Genomic DNA, 17,598 nt, shown 5'->3' on the forward strand with positions numbered 1-17,598 from the left:
TGGTTGGTTGGTTTTTTTTCCCCCAGCTCCCTGCTCCACTGGGGCCCATTCAGCCGGGATCCAGGCTTCCTAGGGCGAACCTTTGTTTCAGGATGTTGCAGGCCCTGGTTCTATCTATTGAAGCTTTGTCAGGGAACATTAAAAGAGACAACTGTTTGCTTTCCCCTTGGATTTACGAGGCTATGATGTCTACAGCTGACACAGCCAGCCAGTGACTGCTGATGTGACCATCGTCAGACCCACAGAGTCTTGAGGTGGTAAAACTGTTGCTAGGCTTGAAACAGGTAATGTGTGCCTCGATCCTGAACTCAGTCAGTTTAGCATATTGTTTTTATAAAGATGAAAATCAGAGTTGGGGATGTACGTCAGTGGTAGGCTGATCGCTTAGGATGTTTCGGGCCTATGGTTACATACTCAGGACTGAGGGTAAAAAAATTTGAAAGTTCCCAAAGGCCACATTATGTACTAGTCCAGTTCCACACATGCTGTGCTTTGAACCTGGAGTGGCCCCCACAGGGCCATGTGCAGGAGACCAGATGCCGTTGAGAGCCAGCAGAGCTTTTGAAGGACTTGGTCGTGGGAATGTGGGTCACTGGAGACATGCCTTTGACTTGAGCCCCTTCTCGTCTGCCTTCCTTGTTTCCTTTCACTCGCTCCACTGACCACAGGCCCCAAGGATGCTAAAAACCAGCTAATCATGGGCTCACAAAACCCTCAGAAACCGTGTCTACAAGTCAACCTTTCCTTTTTTCTGGGATACCTCAGGTAGTTTTGTCACAGTGGGGAGCCAGGCATGCAACAAGCGTTACTGAGTGGGGTGGACAGGCTCCATGAGGAAGGAGAAGCAGGGCGTCTATCACTCCCGATGTCTACATCTGGATCCACAGGCAGCAGGAATGAGAGCGACACCGGACCTGGCCTGAGCATCTGAAATCTCAAAACCTACACCCAGTGACACACTTCCTCCATCAAAGCCACGCCCACTCCAACAAGGCCACACCCCCAAACTGTGCCACTCCCCATGAGCCTATGGGGCTGTTTTCATTCAAACTGACAAAAGGAAAAATATTTGTAAGCCCTAATAATCTATCTTCTTTTTGCTGTGCCCTGAAAATGTCAATTCCAAATCAACCCATTGGCCTCATCTGGGAGGCTTCCGCAGCTCCAGGTTTAGAGATTAGATCCAGATGTGCAATGTCATGATCCAGATGTGCAATGTCATGGGAGGTCGCCTGGGTTTGCTTTGTGGTCATGAGAGAAGTGAGAGGTGGGGAATGATCTTCTGAGAGGGTGGAAGGGCTGTGGACACCATGGGAGTGGCCTCAGTGCCCAGCAGCGTAAGACAGGTGAAGCCCTGGCTCAGGGGTGGCTGCATGTCCCTGGGTGTCTCTACTGGGATCTGGCAGTCTTGGGTGTGAGCTCTGAGTTGAGAGCAGTTGACTCTCTTGCTGGCCCTATCGTCTGTATAAGCTGTATGTGGGAGTCCACTCTTACGCACTTCTCGTTTGCTTTCTACTGCCGTGATAAACATGACCAAAAGCAGCTTGGGGGGGGGGAAAGGAGTTATTTCATCTTAGAGTTTACAGTCCAGCATGGAGGGAAATCAGGACAGGAACTGAAACAGAGGCCATGAAAGAATGGTGCTTACTGTCTTGCTCTCCTTGGATTGCTCAGTCTGCTTTCTTACACAATTCAGGACCACCTGACTGAGGATGGCACCACCCGCAATGGATTGGGTCCTCTCACATCTATCATTAGAAAAGAAAATGTCCCCACAGACTTCCCCGCAGGCCATTGTGATGGATGCATTTACTCAGCTGAGGTCTTCTTCCTGGATGACTCTACCTTATGTTAAATTGACAAAAACTAACCAGCACACTTAACTATGTGGCCATCTCCTCCTTAGGAGAGCAGATAGTTAACTCCATAGGGCAGTCAAGGGGATTAAATGAAATAGCTGTAGCTAGAGATACAAGAAGAGGTTAACTACTCAAATACATATGGTGATTTTCTGTCCTGGTTCTCAGAGGCCACAGGAAGGGCTGGGGAGGCAGGAGTTCAGCCCAATCCTAGTGTGCCAGGCTCTGGAGCTTTTTCTCAGCACCTCCTTGAAGCCATGGCTACCAGAGGTGCGGCTGCTGCTGCAGCAGCCTTTTGTACCAGTTCACTGGAGCTATGGGGGTGTGCTTTCTGCATTGCCCACAGGGAGCATGGAGCCTGCTTTCTAGGGCACCCATTGGCCTGGGTTAGTGGGTGTCCTGACTCAGAGGAGGCCTTCTTCTCTTCCTTCTTCTCTTCTCCTTCTCCTTCTCCTTCTCCTCCTCCTCCTCCTCCTCCTCCTCCTCCTCCTCCTCCTCCTCCTCCTCCTCCTCCTCCTCCTCTTCCTCCTCTTCCTCCTCGTCTTAGGGCTGCAAAAGCTTCAGGAGATTTTATTACACTTTGGATCCCTACTCCCCAAGGCCAAAAGAACATTACTTTAAGCAAGCTGAGACAGAGGGATGGCTTTTAGTTTCAGCTTCCTTGGAGACAGGGTAAGCATGTGCCTTGCAGGAGTGCTCCCTGCTGCTGCACTAGACATCCGGGTAGAGAAACTTTTCCTTCCAGGAAGTCAGACACCAACAACAGACATCGGCACCGGCAAGCCAGGCCCCCAAGTGTACTAAAGACTGAGGTCTTATGCACCCAGACCCCTGAGTGCTAGATGCTGGCAATCGTTCCATTTCACAGACTGATACTACTGAGTCTCTGGTCCCTGACTTGCTCAAGTCAAGCATGCAGTGACTTTTAGATCTTGGATTATGCATGTGACTTTGTGACTCAGTTGGTGTCCTTTATTTTGTCCTGATACTGACTCCTGTAGAGGCAAAGCAAGAGAAGGAGAAGGTCACACTTCCAAATTGAGCTAGAAAATGACACAGAGGACAGTGTTATTAAGGGTAGGAAAAGGGAAGCTGTTTAACTGGGCTGATGGGACTGATGCTATTAAAACTCTGTCTGTCTCTCTGTTTCTGTCTGTCTGCCCCCTTGTGTGTGTATGTATGTATGTTTCTGTCCAGCTGTGTGTCTGTCTCCCCATCCCCATGTCTGTCTGTCTGTCTGACTGCCTCCATTCATGTGTGTGTGTATTTGTACACAAGTAACTCCTTTTCAGTTCCAAAGTCCTAACAATAACAGCACTGACAGCTTCAGGCACACTGGGCTTTGAAGGCAGAGACCCCCCCAAAGTGACCTGCCCAGGCGAAGCTCTGTATCAGGGTCCCACATAACATAGAGGTACCACTATACCTTTAAGAAACAAGGGACTCACTGTGGCCTAGGAAGCAGCAGCTTAAAACTCCCAGAGCTACAGCAGTGGCCCCAGGCCCTTGGGCATGTTTCTACTGTGTTCATGCTGGGTGCTGCCTTTTGTTCAGAGTGGTGAGAAGCCACTAGAGGCTGAGTGTTCTGTGAAAAGGGAGAGAGGCAGACCCAGGACTAGGGCCCAGCTCACTAACAACCCTCCTTGCCTGGGAAGAAGGACTTGCCTACCCTCTGGCTCTTGTCCTGCTTTGGTCCTAACATTGCCAGCAGGTAGGAGATGTATACACACTTTGTTCTCAGGGACAGATACACACATGGGGGCTTCTGGTAGGTTTACTTCATTTCCAAAATTGGCCTCAGTCTCTACATCTGTAAAATTGGAATGATAACATCTCTCTCTCTCTCCTGATGGTGAGATGGGGTGCAGCAACCAGTCCAGCAGGACACTTGTAAAGGGGCTGCTGATAAAACAGGCTTTCTGCCTGTCTTCTTTCCCGCCCCTCACTTCTATGCCAGCCACCCAGCATGCCAGCACAGTAGGGACCCAAGCAGCAAGTCTGAGAAGTTACAAAGTCACTCAAAATCGCTGCCATGCCGGGGAAGGCGTGGTGTGCTGTCCGGGTAATAGTTACATAAGCAGCTGTTACAGTTGATGGCATCATGCAAACAATATGAAACATTTATTCAAGTGGCCCCACACTCCTGGGAATTTGATTTAATCAGCTTGCACTTCTGCACTCATTAGAATGAAGCCTGACAGCTCTGGTCCATAGCCCTACCTCCGCTCAGCAGCTCACAGCTACTGAAAGCAAATATTTTTACTGTGCCACAATTAAACATTTATAGAGCACCCGGCTCCCCATCTGGCTTGCGGATGAGAGGGGAGATGCCGTGAACTCGTGTTAGAGAAGGCTCCTGAAGAAGAAAGCCAGTGCCTACCTGGATGAGCACACCACCTGAGGGCGTGCCAGAGAAGGGAGCGGTCCACTGGAACCGATGCTTCTCTGATGCTGGAGCGGGAGGCAGCCAAGAGATGCTGCTCTTCCCTGCTCTTCATTTCCCCTATTCTGCACCAAGTGGGATTTTATGATTTCAATTAGAATTCTACTCTGTCACAACTTAGAACCCATTGGCAATGCTCGGAGGAGCCTCCAAAGATGTGTGACTTAAACGTACTGAGTAGAGAAGTAATGCAGCCAAAATTTCATCTTTACCCTGCCGTGGGTTTTGCAGACTTCCAACACATCTCTGGTCCTTTCTGAGCCTCAGTCTCTCTAACTAGAAGAAGCTAGGGACACAGAATAGTTCTTAAAATGTCCTCCCTGTAACTAGTCACAAATGAGATCTCCTCAAAGGAAAGGGCTAGGGAGGTGGCTGAGCAGGTCATGTGACTGATGAACGAGTGTGAGGACCTGAGTTAGATCGCCAGCCCCCAAGTGCAAACACAGGTGATGCAATCTGTAGCTCCCTTGCAGGGGAGGTAGAGAAGGGTGGATCTTCCAGGCTTGGCAGACAGCCAAATGAGGCCAAAGTCTCCAGGTTCAGAAAGAAACCTTGCCTCAAAAGACAAGTTGGAGAGGTGGGGAGATGGCTTGCTGCATAGGCCTGACAACCTGAGCTCAGTCCCTGGGGCCCACATACAGCAGAAGGATGGAATGGAATGGACGAAACAAGGTGTCCTCTGACCTCCACACGTGCCAAGGCACAAGTGCCTCCCCCATCATCACACATGCGAGCTCAACTTTAATAGATAAAATGGAAAAAAATCAGGGCAAAGAGATAGATGAAGACACCATGCCAAGCTCTGGCCTCTTCATGGTACACATGGGTGAACATACATGGGCAAACTACACAGAGATACATACAAACACATACATGGAAAGAAGGAAGGAAGGAAGGAAGGAAGGAAGGAAGGAAGAGAGGGACAGAGAGAGAGAGAGAGAGAGAGAGAGAGAGAGAGAGAGAGAGAGAAAGAGAGAGAGAGAGTCCTATGGTTAAGAACGTTTGGGAAATGCTGTTTATTCTCTCATCTGGGAAAGAAATAGAGTATTAAAGAGGTTGAGAAATCTGTAGCCCAGAAGCCTGTTTTGTTAAATATCATCAGTATCCCAAGTTTCTACCAATACTGATTCAGAGAACTGCCAGGCTGGATTATCTCCAAGGTCCCTTTGCTTTTCAATCCTTTCAGTCAGCTTAGGCCAGCTCCCGCCCCTGAACAGGAGGCTCACTATCTTTGGAGTCAAGCCCAGATGCACACGTCCCTCCGTCCCTCCAGCTGAGTAGCTCAGTGGGCCCCCTTCCCATTGCCTGTCTCCCTTCTCCTGTGCCTGGGCTCATCCTCTTGACCTCGCGGATGGAACGCCCAGACACTCAACTTTCCCTTTCTCCTTGGCTTCCCCACCAAGTCATAGAAACTGCAGACTATTCATTGCTCTTCTTGAAATGCGAAAACTAAGGATCAGAGAAGGTGTGTGACTAAGACACAATCACCCAGCCATGTGGATTTGAGGATTGCAACGCTGTCCTTTGTATAAGCCTGGTTTACAGTCTACCCTGTGCTCCAGTCTAACCCCAGGTTCTCATATACTATTCTGAAGCTCCTTTCTTACCACGTATGATTTCCATCACTCCCGGAAAGATGATAGTCTCCTTAAAGACTATCTGTTTGCCTGAACAAGTCCCAGCTCTGACAGAGGACAGCATGGTGCTGAAAACACTCTCTCTGCCAGGCCAGCGAGGGCCCAGCTGCTTCCTGCTCCCTCTGCCAGCTCTCAATGCCAATCACCAAGCTCTCTAGAGTGGTTCACTCAGTCACCCTGTTGAAAACCATGTTTAAACGCCCCTCAGTGTGGGGTGAGTCAGAGGTCTAGAATCAAGCCATCTCTAGCAAGGGTTCTCTGCCAATTAATCATCTACCTGGGAAAAGGGCCTTGGTGAACTGAACCCTTGAGTGACTGGCTTATCCTCCCATAAGTGACAGTGCCGTAAGATGGCAGGTGTGATGGTCTGGGAGCTGTGGTCTCCTTTGTCATCTGAGGAGGTGGTTAACACCTTAGAATAGAGCCCCAGGCACACCTGCACCAGGCCAGGGTGCAGCAAGATGGCCCTATCCATGACAGAGCAAGCCCTGGCTAGACACCAGATTCCAGCTTCTAGAATTGTAAGACGCAAAGCTGCACCATCCACAAGTCCCCCCAGATTAGGATGCCCATGGCAGCTGCCAAATGGGCTCAAACCGAATGGAGATAACTTTCACCAAAATGAAGAGGTTCTGTCATTTCTGGGGACAAGGCTTCCTACAACCGAGCAGTCAAGAAGAGGTCAGGGTACAGGACATTAAAAATGCTTCATCTTTACGACGAAACAAGACACCTCTGGAAACACCGTTTTCTATCAGATCCTCTGTGAGCAGCAAAGAACAGCCCCTGGCCATGTTTACTAGCAGAGGCAGAGCCGTGAGTTGCCCTGGCTGTGTGCCTGCCCCAGGGACCCCTTCAGAACCAGCGCTCCCCATCCCATGGTCTCTTTTCTAGGGCCGGAGTTTCTAGGCTGTTTCCAGGTGAGGAACATCTGTCCACCAGATGGCAGTGTGCCTATGACATCATACACAATATCATTTTGCTCCGCTAATGCAGTGGCTCTCACCCTTTCTACTGCTGACCCTTTCATACAGTTCTTCATGTTGTGGTGACCTCGAGTCATAAAATTAGTTTCATTGCCACTTTGTAACTGTAATTGTGCTACTTGCTGTTACGAATCCTAATATAAATATTTGTGTTATTGTTGGTCTTAAGCGACCCATGCGAAAGGGTCATTTAACCCCCAAAGGGATCACAACCTACGGGTTGAGAACCACAGTGCTACAGGCTACAATAACCTTTTACAAGTGGTAAATTGTGTTGCAACAGGCCAGTAGGGTCTGAAAATGTGCTACACTGAATTGAGAAGCCCTGTAGGGATAAACACCAGCAGGATTTGAAGAGGAGGTGAAGGGAGGTGGCCGGGGCAGCAAAACAGCTCATGGATAATCCTTCTGTGTGGATTACAGATTAGGTGATAATATTTTGAATATACTGGGTTAGATAACTGGTTTTAGAAGAAGGACTTATTTGTCTTCCCCTCTATAACACACTACTAGAAAGTCTACTCCGCTGAATGCGGCCTCACACATCTCTGTTGGTTTGAGAGGAGACACTGCAGGTAGGAGGGCCGTGTCAGAGGCAAAGCTGCTGGATCCAGTGACCCCAGTCCCGTGGGACATGGAAAACGAAGCCTTGCAAATCTGCCTGGCTCGAGTTGTGGTGGCTTAGCTGATTTTGCAGTTGTGACTCAACTGTGTAAAGTGCCAGCATCCCCAGGCGTCCCCATCTGTCACTGAACATAAACATGCACGGTGCGCTCCATGCAGATGCTGTGAGGGGAGGCAAGCCCAAACCCCGTGTGCTTGCACCTCCGTCCCAATGTGACTGAACAGCACCCCTTTGCAGAGAATTCTCCAGGGAGAGCTGTAAATTATGTGGTTCCCCCCCCCCCCCCGAGTTAAATGATCTCTCACACACTAAGACCTGCCAACAGCAAGCACACAGCCACGGGAAAGATTGCACGACTCCACGAGGAAGACATTACAGACTTGCTTTATTCCCAGTGACATCTAACTTCAGTCCCATTTCACACCAAGCAGAAAATTCAGCCTGGTCACTTTCGGTCTTAACCGAAGCTTCTGTATGGGAGACTGCAGAGTTTGTGTTTGGTAATTGTTTTTGTTTTTGTTTTCAAATAGAAAAAGAGCTGGGATCAGAATTGGCTTTTAAAGACTCTAACTCAGTGGTTCTCAGTCTTCCTAATGCTGCAACTCTCTAATACAGCTTCTTATGCTGTGGTGAACCCGCACCCCCCCACACACACATAAAATTATTTCATTGATGCTTTATGTCTGTAATTCTATTGCTTTTATAAATTACAATGTAAATATCTGATATGCATGATATCTTATATAGTATACCAGAGTGGGGTCACGACCCACAGGTTGAGAACCACCCCAGCAGAAGTCCCTCTCTCTCTCCCCCACCTCTCTCTCTCTCCCTCTTTCTCTCTCTCTCTCTCTCTCTCTCTCTCTCTCTCTCACACATACACACACACACAGAGAGAGAGAGAGAGAGAGAGAGAGAGAGAGGGAGGGAGAGGGAGAGAGAGAGAGAGCGAGCCAGCTGAGTGTTCTCCATGTTAAATGTGGAGGGCTGGCTCTTCCTAAAGGGTTTCCACAGCATCTGGGATAAAACAGAGAAGATGAAAAGCTGCTTTGACAGGGACAGCATCTGTCCCTAGGCTCCCAGGATTCTTAGCCGGGAAGGACAAGTCTCCTCCAGGATCTTTCTAAGTAGGGATTGGAGGAGGATGCAGCTAATTTAGGCCTCTTGCCTGGTCCTGGCCTTATGGTGTCTCATGTAGTTGACTATGGCCCAGCCTGCTCAAGTTAGAAAGGCAGCCCTATTACTGAGATCCTAGCTCACGGGGGTAGAGGGCACGTCATCAGGGAGAGGCCGATAGCAAACATCGAAGCCAGACACAAGCTGGTGCACCATAGAGAAATGACACTGGGGACCTGGACAGAGGGCCTCAAGTTCATACCAAGTGGTAGGAGGGCCCTTTACAGAGACAACTTAAGCTTGGAATCACCAAACAGAAAGATACAGCTTTGCCTCCAGGGAGACCATAGCAGGGTTATACTCTGGGTAGTTTGGGGATGTTGTCAGCCGTGGCAACAGGACGTAGTAGGTAAGTAAGCGGAGCTACTTTAGCATCTCTGAGGATCACTGCTAAATGTCGCCATCGATACGTTAGTCTCCATGACTAGCAAATATCCTCAGTCAGTGACTTTGTGTCTGAGAATCAATGATGGACATTAGTTAAGAAAATACAGTAAATACAAAAATAGGCACACGTTAGTGAGAGCGCCTCCTTCCCAGATTTCCTGAAGCTGCTCATTTGGCAGGCAGAAGGACAACAGAAAGCACACATGGCTTGCCCACTACCACCAGTATCTGCTCAGGAAGAAAGGGCAAAGATGATATCAGGTGAAAGACCACATCACGTTTTGGTAAAGAAAGAATATTTACACGCCGCAACCATAGGCAGAGATGCAGTGTGTCATTCAAAAGTATTTTCTGAGCACCTGCTAGGTAGCCAGAAGCCCTAATCAGAGATTCACCTCATTTCTACTCCCTACCTGTCAACCACACACACACAAGTCAGAGCCACAGTGAGTTCTATTTCAAGGACGCACACCACACTCTCAGTTCAAGGGTTCAAGTACACTGTGATAGGAAATTATAAATAATGATCTCTCTCTGTCTCTATCTGTTGGTCTGTCTGTCTTTCTCTTTCTCTCTCCCTGCTTCTCCCTTCGTCTACCATCCCTCTTCTCTCTCTTAAACACACACACACACATGCGTGTTCATACATCACATATGCACACATTCTAGTCCTCTGTCTCTCTCTCTCTCTCTTTAACAGGTTTTCCTCTTCTAGGAAAGTCCAAAAAAGTTTAAAATCTGTTTGGACTTCAATCCTGCAGGCATAGAAACGGAAGTCAAAGCAACAGCAGCACTTTGGTAATTCTGAATGGGGGGCAGGACTGAGATGGGGTGGAGAGATCACAGAGCTGGGGGCGGGGCTGAGATGGGGTGGTGAGATCACAGAGCTGGGGGCGGGGCTGAGATGGGGTGGAGAAAACACAGAGCTGGGGGCGGGGCTGAGATGGGGTGGTGAGATCACAGAGCTGGGGGGCGGGGCTGAGATGGGGTAGTGAGATCACAGAGCTGGGGGCGGGGCTGAGATGGGGTAGTGAGATCACAGAGCTGGGGGCGGGGCTGAGATGGGGTGGAGAGATCACAGAGCTGCCCTCCACCCCTGCTCTGTTTCTTTGCCAGCATCACCCTTGATTTACCGGTGTCTTCGCCTATGTGATTACAGCAGGACTAACTGAGCAATGTTTTCTGGCTTTTCAACAGCTCTTAGGTTAACTTGCATCTTCCACGAGATCTGGCAACATTGCCAGAGTCATTATTAACCCCATCTTACAAATATTCTGAAGCTCAGATAAGCCAAGGGTCACATGCCGGGAGACAGAGACATGGACAAGCAGTCGGGAGTTGAAGCCACCTCGTCTGCCTGACTTTAGGATCCTGTCTATAATGGCACAGCTGCATCGTAAGCGCTGTGACATTTTAATTGCACATAGCTATGTTTAGAAAGGTTTCATAATGAGAGGAAATGACCCCATTGAGAGACAAGGCAAGGCATGATCAGGCTGAAGTGGCCGTTGCAGCCCTGCCTTCTGTTCCCATCCAGTCCAGGCAGGTGCAGGTCTGCAGGAGAGTAGGGAGCCATGGTCTTCGCTAAGCAATCTGGGAGTCTAGGAACATTAGCATTAAACCATGCCGTATTCTGAGGAACGGGAAGAGGGTTTTGTGCTTTTCTACTCCGAGATGAGTCATTTCTTTGTCGAGTGTATCCACACGGTATGCTGCCAAATGTTATATTGAGGTTTCTATTGCTGTAATAAAACACCACAGCTGAAAGAAACTTGGTGAGGACAGAATGTGTCCCCTCATAGCCCATCCCTGAGAGACGCCAAGGCAGAGAGACTCAAGCCAGGCAGGAACCTGGAGTCAGGAGTCAACTCACAGGCCACGGAAGAGTGCTGCTTCCTGGCTCACTTTCTACGGTTTGCTCGGTTTGAGTTCTTATATAACCCAGAACCATCTGCCCAAGGTGGCCCCACCCTCGGTGGGACGGGCTTTCCCCACCTCCATCTTTAGTCATGAAAATGCCCCCACAGACTTGCCAAGATGGTCAGAGCTTGTGTCAAGTTGATCCAAACTAATTAACACACTGACCTACTAGTTATCTGTTTGATTCAAACTAATCAGCACACTGACCTACTAGTTATCTGTTTGATCCGAATTAATCAGCACACTGGCCTACTAGTTAGCTGTCTTCATCTTGCTTTCAGATATCTTGTTCTGGTATGGCTTGTTAAGTAACCCTTACTCAACTAATGAATGGCCTCAGAGAAGCAACACTAGTAATTCAGACACGGTGTTTATCATCTTCTCTTTATGTGCAGAGGTGAAAATCTTTTTATTTTCTTTTATTTTTTTATGGTTTTCCAAGAAAGGGTTTCTCTGTGTAGCCTTAGCTGTCCTGGAACTCACTCTGTAGACCAGGCTGGCCTCCAGCTCAGAAATCCACCTGCCTCTGCCTCCCAAGTGCTGGGATTAAAGGCATGCGCCATCACTGCCCGGCGAAAATTCTTAATAAAAAAGGAAAAAAAATAACAATGGGTTTGCTGAGGTCTCCTATGTTATGTCATTTTTGGTAATCTCTCATTTAAGTTGAACAGTGTCACAGGCATGCGTATACAGGACCCTGCGAAGGTCTGTATTCTGTATGCTTCCTGGCAGCATCTCTTGGGAATCATTTGATGCATCCCTCAAGAACAAGGGAACGTTACTGTCAGAAAATGTCGACTGTGTTTAATGCTGCTCAGAAGAGGAAGGTAAACCTGGGTGGGCATTTGGGGCTGTGGCGTGTGTATGGGGGACAGTGTGGGGTGTTAGGACTGGAGGTGTAAAGTGTGCAAGGGTTATGGTGGTGTGGAGATCTGCACGGGTGCTGTGTAGGGTTCGTGGGTGTGGGGGGTCCATGTGTGTGGTTGTGTGGGTGCTGTGTGGACTGTGGGAACTGTGGGGTGCTGTGTGAAATGTGTGGAGCATGCAAGCATTATGGCGGTGTGGAGGGCTGTGTGGGTACTAAATGGCAGTGTGGGGTGCAGAATGAGGTGTGTGAAGGTGCTGTGTGAAGTGCATGGAATGTACAGGGGTCATAAAGGGGTAGAGGGCTGTGTGGGTGCTTGCTATGTACAGAGCTAAGGGATGTGTGGGGGTGCGACGTAAATCGGGGTGAAGGAATGTTTACCTAGGGTGATCGGGACATCTCACCAGGAAGGGGAGAGTTGGGAAGCACTAAGCCATGTTCCTGTGAGTGGATGAGCAGAAAGCATTAGAGAGGAAACAGCTCTGTAGTTCCTAAGAGAGCCAAGGGAGAAAGGATGCGGGCAGGCTGGGGCAGGCTGGGGCAGGCTAGCCCATCAGCGCTGTGCCACTAGAGGGCGCTGCGCTCTGGTTCTCCCGATTCTAGAAAGCAGCCTTGGTGCTGGGAAGTATTTCCATTTGTCTGTTCTTTCTTTTCTCACGCTAGATCTGTCATCTACTCGAAACAATAGTTCAGAAATCAAATTTCTAAATCAAAGTGTTTGAACACTTGAGCAGTAGGCTCCCACCCCAGCGCTGGCCTTCGCTCCCTAGATGCTCACTAGATCAATCTTTCCCCAACCTGCCCTCCACAAACTGACTTGGCACTCTAGGGCGCCTTTATTTTCCCTAAAGCTGTCTCCCATCCTTTTTCTTCTGCTGCCCCCCTGGACAGAGTCTACTTGCTTAGCCAACTCATGTGTAACCCCAGAAAGCTAACAACGGAAAGACGAATCTGGCTGGCAGGGCTGGGTCTAGTAAACTGCACGCGGTGGTTGGTTAGAGGCTAGCCATTCCTAGGCCCGTTTCCCCTGTCATAACTCACCTCAGCCATTTGTCCTTTCCTGTACATCTTGCCCAAGTTCATCCAATAAGCATAACCCAGTGTCTCCCATGGACCAACTCTCAACTAAGGACAAGGCCCCCCAGGGGGGAGAGATGGGTTCTGACACTCAGACACTACTATTCTCCCTAAGACCCACCTGCCATGGAGCTTATCCTGGCTATTCAGAGCGCCTGTAAGCTCCTCTGATACCTGGCGTTTGATACTTGGTATTTGTTAACTGACACTGCCATCAGATATTATTTATTTATTTTTAATAATCCATATTTCTTCTGTCTCCCTTGGCTGAAGTTGGGAGAAACCAGGGATTGATTACATGTTAGGTCAGTTTTTAAAGCTCTCCGTGCTCTAGAAGTCATCTGGAACACAGTAATTGCTTATTGGGTAGTCCTGAGTGTTGGCTTCTTAAGAACCTGATTGTCACCTCAGCTTATAAAAGATTGATGGAGTCTGAATTCCTTAACCCATACGTGGGGGCTTTCCTTTAGGCCTCCTCTAGAACACCTCCTTCTGGAAGCCTTCCAGGAGTGCTGATCTTAAGCTGAGGCAGAGTCACCACCCTGCACAGACACAAAGATACACCCACAAAGGGGGGGGGGGTGAAGGGGGGAGGAGAGGGGGAGGGAAAGAAAACATACACTGACTCCTCCTAGGCTATCTGCCCTGTGACTGAGAACCTGGTCTCTGAAGTCCCAAAGCCTGGGCTTGAATAGAGGCTGTATGGCTGTTTCCCTTCCCCCTTGCACCTCGCTTTCCTACCATGTGAAATGGGCTTCATAGTTTAGCCCCAGGGAGGAGGTAAGAAGTGTAGGGAAACAGCAGGCCTGTGGGGAGCAGAAAGAGCTCACTGCCACCTTCTTCTTGGCCATTTGTCACATCTTGGTGCTTCCCCAGGGCTCTGGAGTTGCCCTTGCTTCTCACAGACGCAATAGGCTCCTCCATTATCTGTGACCAAAGGCATGAGTCTCTTTGGAGGGCCGTGACCATCACATTGGCTCTGAGGGAAAACCTGGCAGACCCAGATGTGGTTCCTGATGGCAACAGTGCGGTGGATAACACACTTGCCAAGCAAGCAAGGGAACCAAAGCTTGATCCCTAGCACCCTCATAAAACTCGGCAAACATGGTTTGCCAATGATGGCAGCACTTGAGAAGTTACAGAGAGTCCTACAGCTGAGTTGGTGGGCTCAGGGTTCAGCTAGAGACCCTGCTTCAGCAAATAAGGTGGCGAGTGACTAAGGAAGACTCCCCTCAAAGCCAACTTACAGCCTCTATACCCGTGTATATAAGAACACACAGGAACAACACACATACACACTCAGTGGAAAAAGGCATAACTGGGAAGTGACATCTGCCCACAGTGGGTCCTGTATCACTTGTGTGCTGGGCAACACTTAGCCAACCCCAAACCCACTGGCACATGCCCCGGGCACCATTAGCCTCTCCCTGCTCATCGTGGTCTGGATATGCCGTAGCTTCCCATTATAATTGAATTTCCCTTCCTCCCAAACCAGAGCACTTTGCCCATGAGATGTGGGACACTGTTGGCATTTATAGCAGCCTTATTAATCCAGCCCTGACCCTTGAGCTTCAAGCTCAGCCTGGGGAAACGGCTGCAGTGTCTCTCCACTGGGCCTATTAAAATGCTGGGTTTTTAATTGGCCCAGAGAGATGAGCTAAAAAAGAAAGAAAGAAAAAAAATAGCCAGCTTTCCCATCACTTTTCAGGGTGTAAGTATGACATACAAGTACCCCTGTGTGGTGCCCATAGTCACCTTGAGAAGGACCCTGGTCACCATACACTGAGCCGGTTGGCAAAGCAGGGACACTGGTGGGAGCTTGTGGACCTCTCATGTATTTGAACTCTCTGTGGCTACTCTGGAACATAGGACAAATTCTTTAAAACCAGCAGATAGTTAAATACAGATATTGGCAAAACTGGCTTTTAAAACTTGATGCACAAGGCCCTGGTCTCCATCCCCAGCACACGTACACAGAAGAGGTAGGGGGAGAGGAGAAGAGGAGAGAAGAAGAAAGGGCTCAAATGGAGGAAGGAAAGAAAGAAGTTGGACATACAGGGCTAGCAAAGCTTTGTCTCTGTCCCCCTTGCACTGGAGTGAGTCTGATGCCCCAGTTACTACTCAAAGTGCTTTCTGAATATGCCCTGAAGCCTCCTCAGTCCAGAGGAGGATATATTATTTTTTCCACTTTCAGGTGGAATTATTAAGGCACAATAAAAGGGCATTTTAATCCGTCACCATTCCCTCAGCTCCGCGACTAACACTCTTTTTAAAGACCCCAAAGGGCAAAGTGAAAGGATCCTAGCAGGGATGCCAGCCCCTCCCCTGTATGCCCATCACATAGAGCCTGGCAGGCTGGTCAGTAGCACAGTGAGGAGGGAACATGGGTTGGTCCTGTCACCTGAGCTCATGCCTGGAACTTGTCCCCTGCCAGCTTGCTCCTAGGTTCTTTCCCCTGAGTGATGGGGGCTGAGCAGCCCAAGGCCTGGGATGAGCATTGCGAGGTCTCAAGGCCCCAGACAGCAGGGCCTAGGGAGTGAGTCTCCACCTGAATCTGAGTGTACCTACAACCAAGCCCTGGCTAACCAAGGTGTGAGTGCTGGTGCATCCAAGTGTGATACTGCCAGTCTAGGAGATGCAGTGGTGGCCAGGGTGGCTCAGGTTACAACGCAGATCCTCCTCTTACTGCCCATGCGACCTTGACTGCCTCAGTAACCAGGTTGAGATGGAACGGGTGAAGATTGCTGGGTGCCTCAAACAGTGTCTTCTGCCATGTTCCTCTTGTTTCCGCAGCTTGGAAGGTCCACCCACTCCAGTAATCTCTCTTTCCACCCACAGGGCCTGCAGCCTGTGACCAGAGGAGATGCCGTAGGCCCCTGAGTGAAAACACTCCTAACTGCAAATGCTCAAGGCGCATGTGTTGCTGGTGGCCTCCGGAGCTTAGGTGTTCCAGTAATGAGCCATTACAGGGCATGTAGACTGCTGCCCGTCTGGACTGTACCTCGCCTTCTTTTTATCACCCACACAGAGACCCAGAACCCACAGAATCTTTCCACTTCTTTTATCTTGCCCTTTTTCTTCGATTTTCAGTGGAGACCCTTTGACAAGGGTTGCAGGGACAGGAAGGCATTGTGCAAAACCAGAAGGCATTTAAAATATTTTTTGTTTCCAAAAAAGCCAACCAAATAGAATGAAACAAAACTATCTGCAATGCCGGGCAGTGGTGGCTAACGCCTTTCATCCCAACATTCGGGAGGCAGAGGCAGGTGGATTTCTGAGTTTGAGGCCAGCCTGGTCTACAAAGTGAGTTCCAGGACAGCCAGGGCTACACAGAGAAACCCTGTCTTGAAAACCAAAAACAAAACAAAACAAAACAAAAACAAAAAACAAAAAACAAAACAACTATCTGAAAAATTTTCCCTATAATGCTCTCTGCAGGCCGAGAGGGAAAGAAGGCCTTCACTGGGTGGGCAACCACTTGCTTTTTGTCTGGCTGCTATGAAGGGTGTATGTGTGTGTTGGGGGGTGGGGGGGAGAGAGTGACTTCAGAACATTAATGTGGTTCTGACAGGTGTTTTCTACCTGTTCTGTGTGGGTTGCTGAATAAGTCTGTTTATACTCTCAAAAATCCAGGCTACTTGACTCCTGGGGAATTATTTGACAAAGAGCATATACTCAGTAGGTGTTTGGAGGGGGAAGGGGGAGGGAAGCAGATTACAGGCTAAATTGTAGAGATTCCCTAAGGGTTAATAAACAGCTCCTACACCACACAGCCCTGCTCTAAGCCAGGCCTCAGGGGTAGGGAACTTCCATAAGCCACTCACAGCCCTTTCTCCAGCCTTCCTTCATAAGCTCTGCCCTTCCCCCTCTCCACTCTTCCTCTGGTTGATGGCCTCTGCTGGGATTTCAAGTTGACTTCATTTAACCAGGTAACATCAGCAGCTGCTGGTGCCCTTTTGTTCTTTAGAGTATCTGCTCTGTCCGTAGTCGGTCCCTGGGTTTATGTGCAGTCAGAAGCGCTTTCTCTTCCTGTACCACGGAGGAGGATAAGATCTGTGGCGCAGCAGCTCAGCAAATGAGGCAGCTTGCCTGAAGCCACACAGCTGAGCTGCTTTGTGAGTCAAGCATACGCTTGCTGGGAGGGCCAGCTCCTTAACTAGACATCACTGTGAAGAAAGTCACTGTCACCTCCCTGCTGAAGATGACGCTGGGTTTTGAGCAACAGTGTAATCTTCACCCTTAAGTCTGCAGTGGCATGGCAGGAGCCTCTCTGCAGCAGCAGGATGCAGGTAGAGTGACTCTGTGAGCTTCGCTCTGCCCTCAGGAAGCGTTGTGGTCTAGGTGGAGATGTGAGGTATAGGCCATTGTAAATTCAGGGATGCCCAGGTGGATTCTGATTCATGTTCTGTAAGTTACCAATAGTATCAGGCAGAGCTTTTTAAAATGGATTTCAAAGAAGCCCGCCTCCCTAGGGTGTTGACTTCTTTGTTAAAAATTCATTGGTCACATCCTGGAGTAACCCTCAGCTAAGTGGTCAGTTTTGCTTCCTTACTACACCATTTGCCAGGGTCTTGAGTCCTCTCCTTGAAAATCTCCAGGCTACCTTTCCTTAGTCATGAGAAG

The 17,598-nt window shown here is 49.2% G+C and overlaps 1 protein-coding gene and 1 long non-coding RNA gene across 4 annotated transcripts in view; one reads left to right on the forward strand and one right to left on the reverse strand.

Annotated features, from left to right (window-relative positions):
- The window catches only part of Kcnip1 (Kv channel-interacting protein 1), a 364,010-nt gene that overhangs the window by 292,655 nt on the left and 53,757 nt on the right, over positions 1-17,598 (reverse strand). The window lies entirely within an intron of this gene.
- Positions 10,135-15,962, forward strand: Gm36395. 2 transcript variants are annotated; one of them, XR_381158.3, is made up of 2 exons: positions 10,135-12,341; positions 15,814-15,962. It is a non-coding gene; the product is annotated as a predicted gene, 36395 (long non-coding RNA). The 2 variants fall into 2 exon arrangements; XR_872363.2 differs by having other exon boundaries at positions 11,696-11,860.

Source organism: Mus musculus, chromosome 11 (genome assembly GCF_000001635.26).
Source record: "Mus musculus strain C57BL/6J chromosome 11, GRCm38.p6 C57BL/6J".
Classification (NCBI taxonomy): Eukaryota; Metazoa; Chordata; class Mammalia; order Rodentia; family Muridae; genus Mus; species Mus musculus.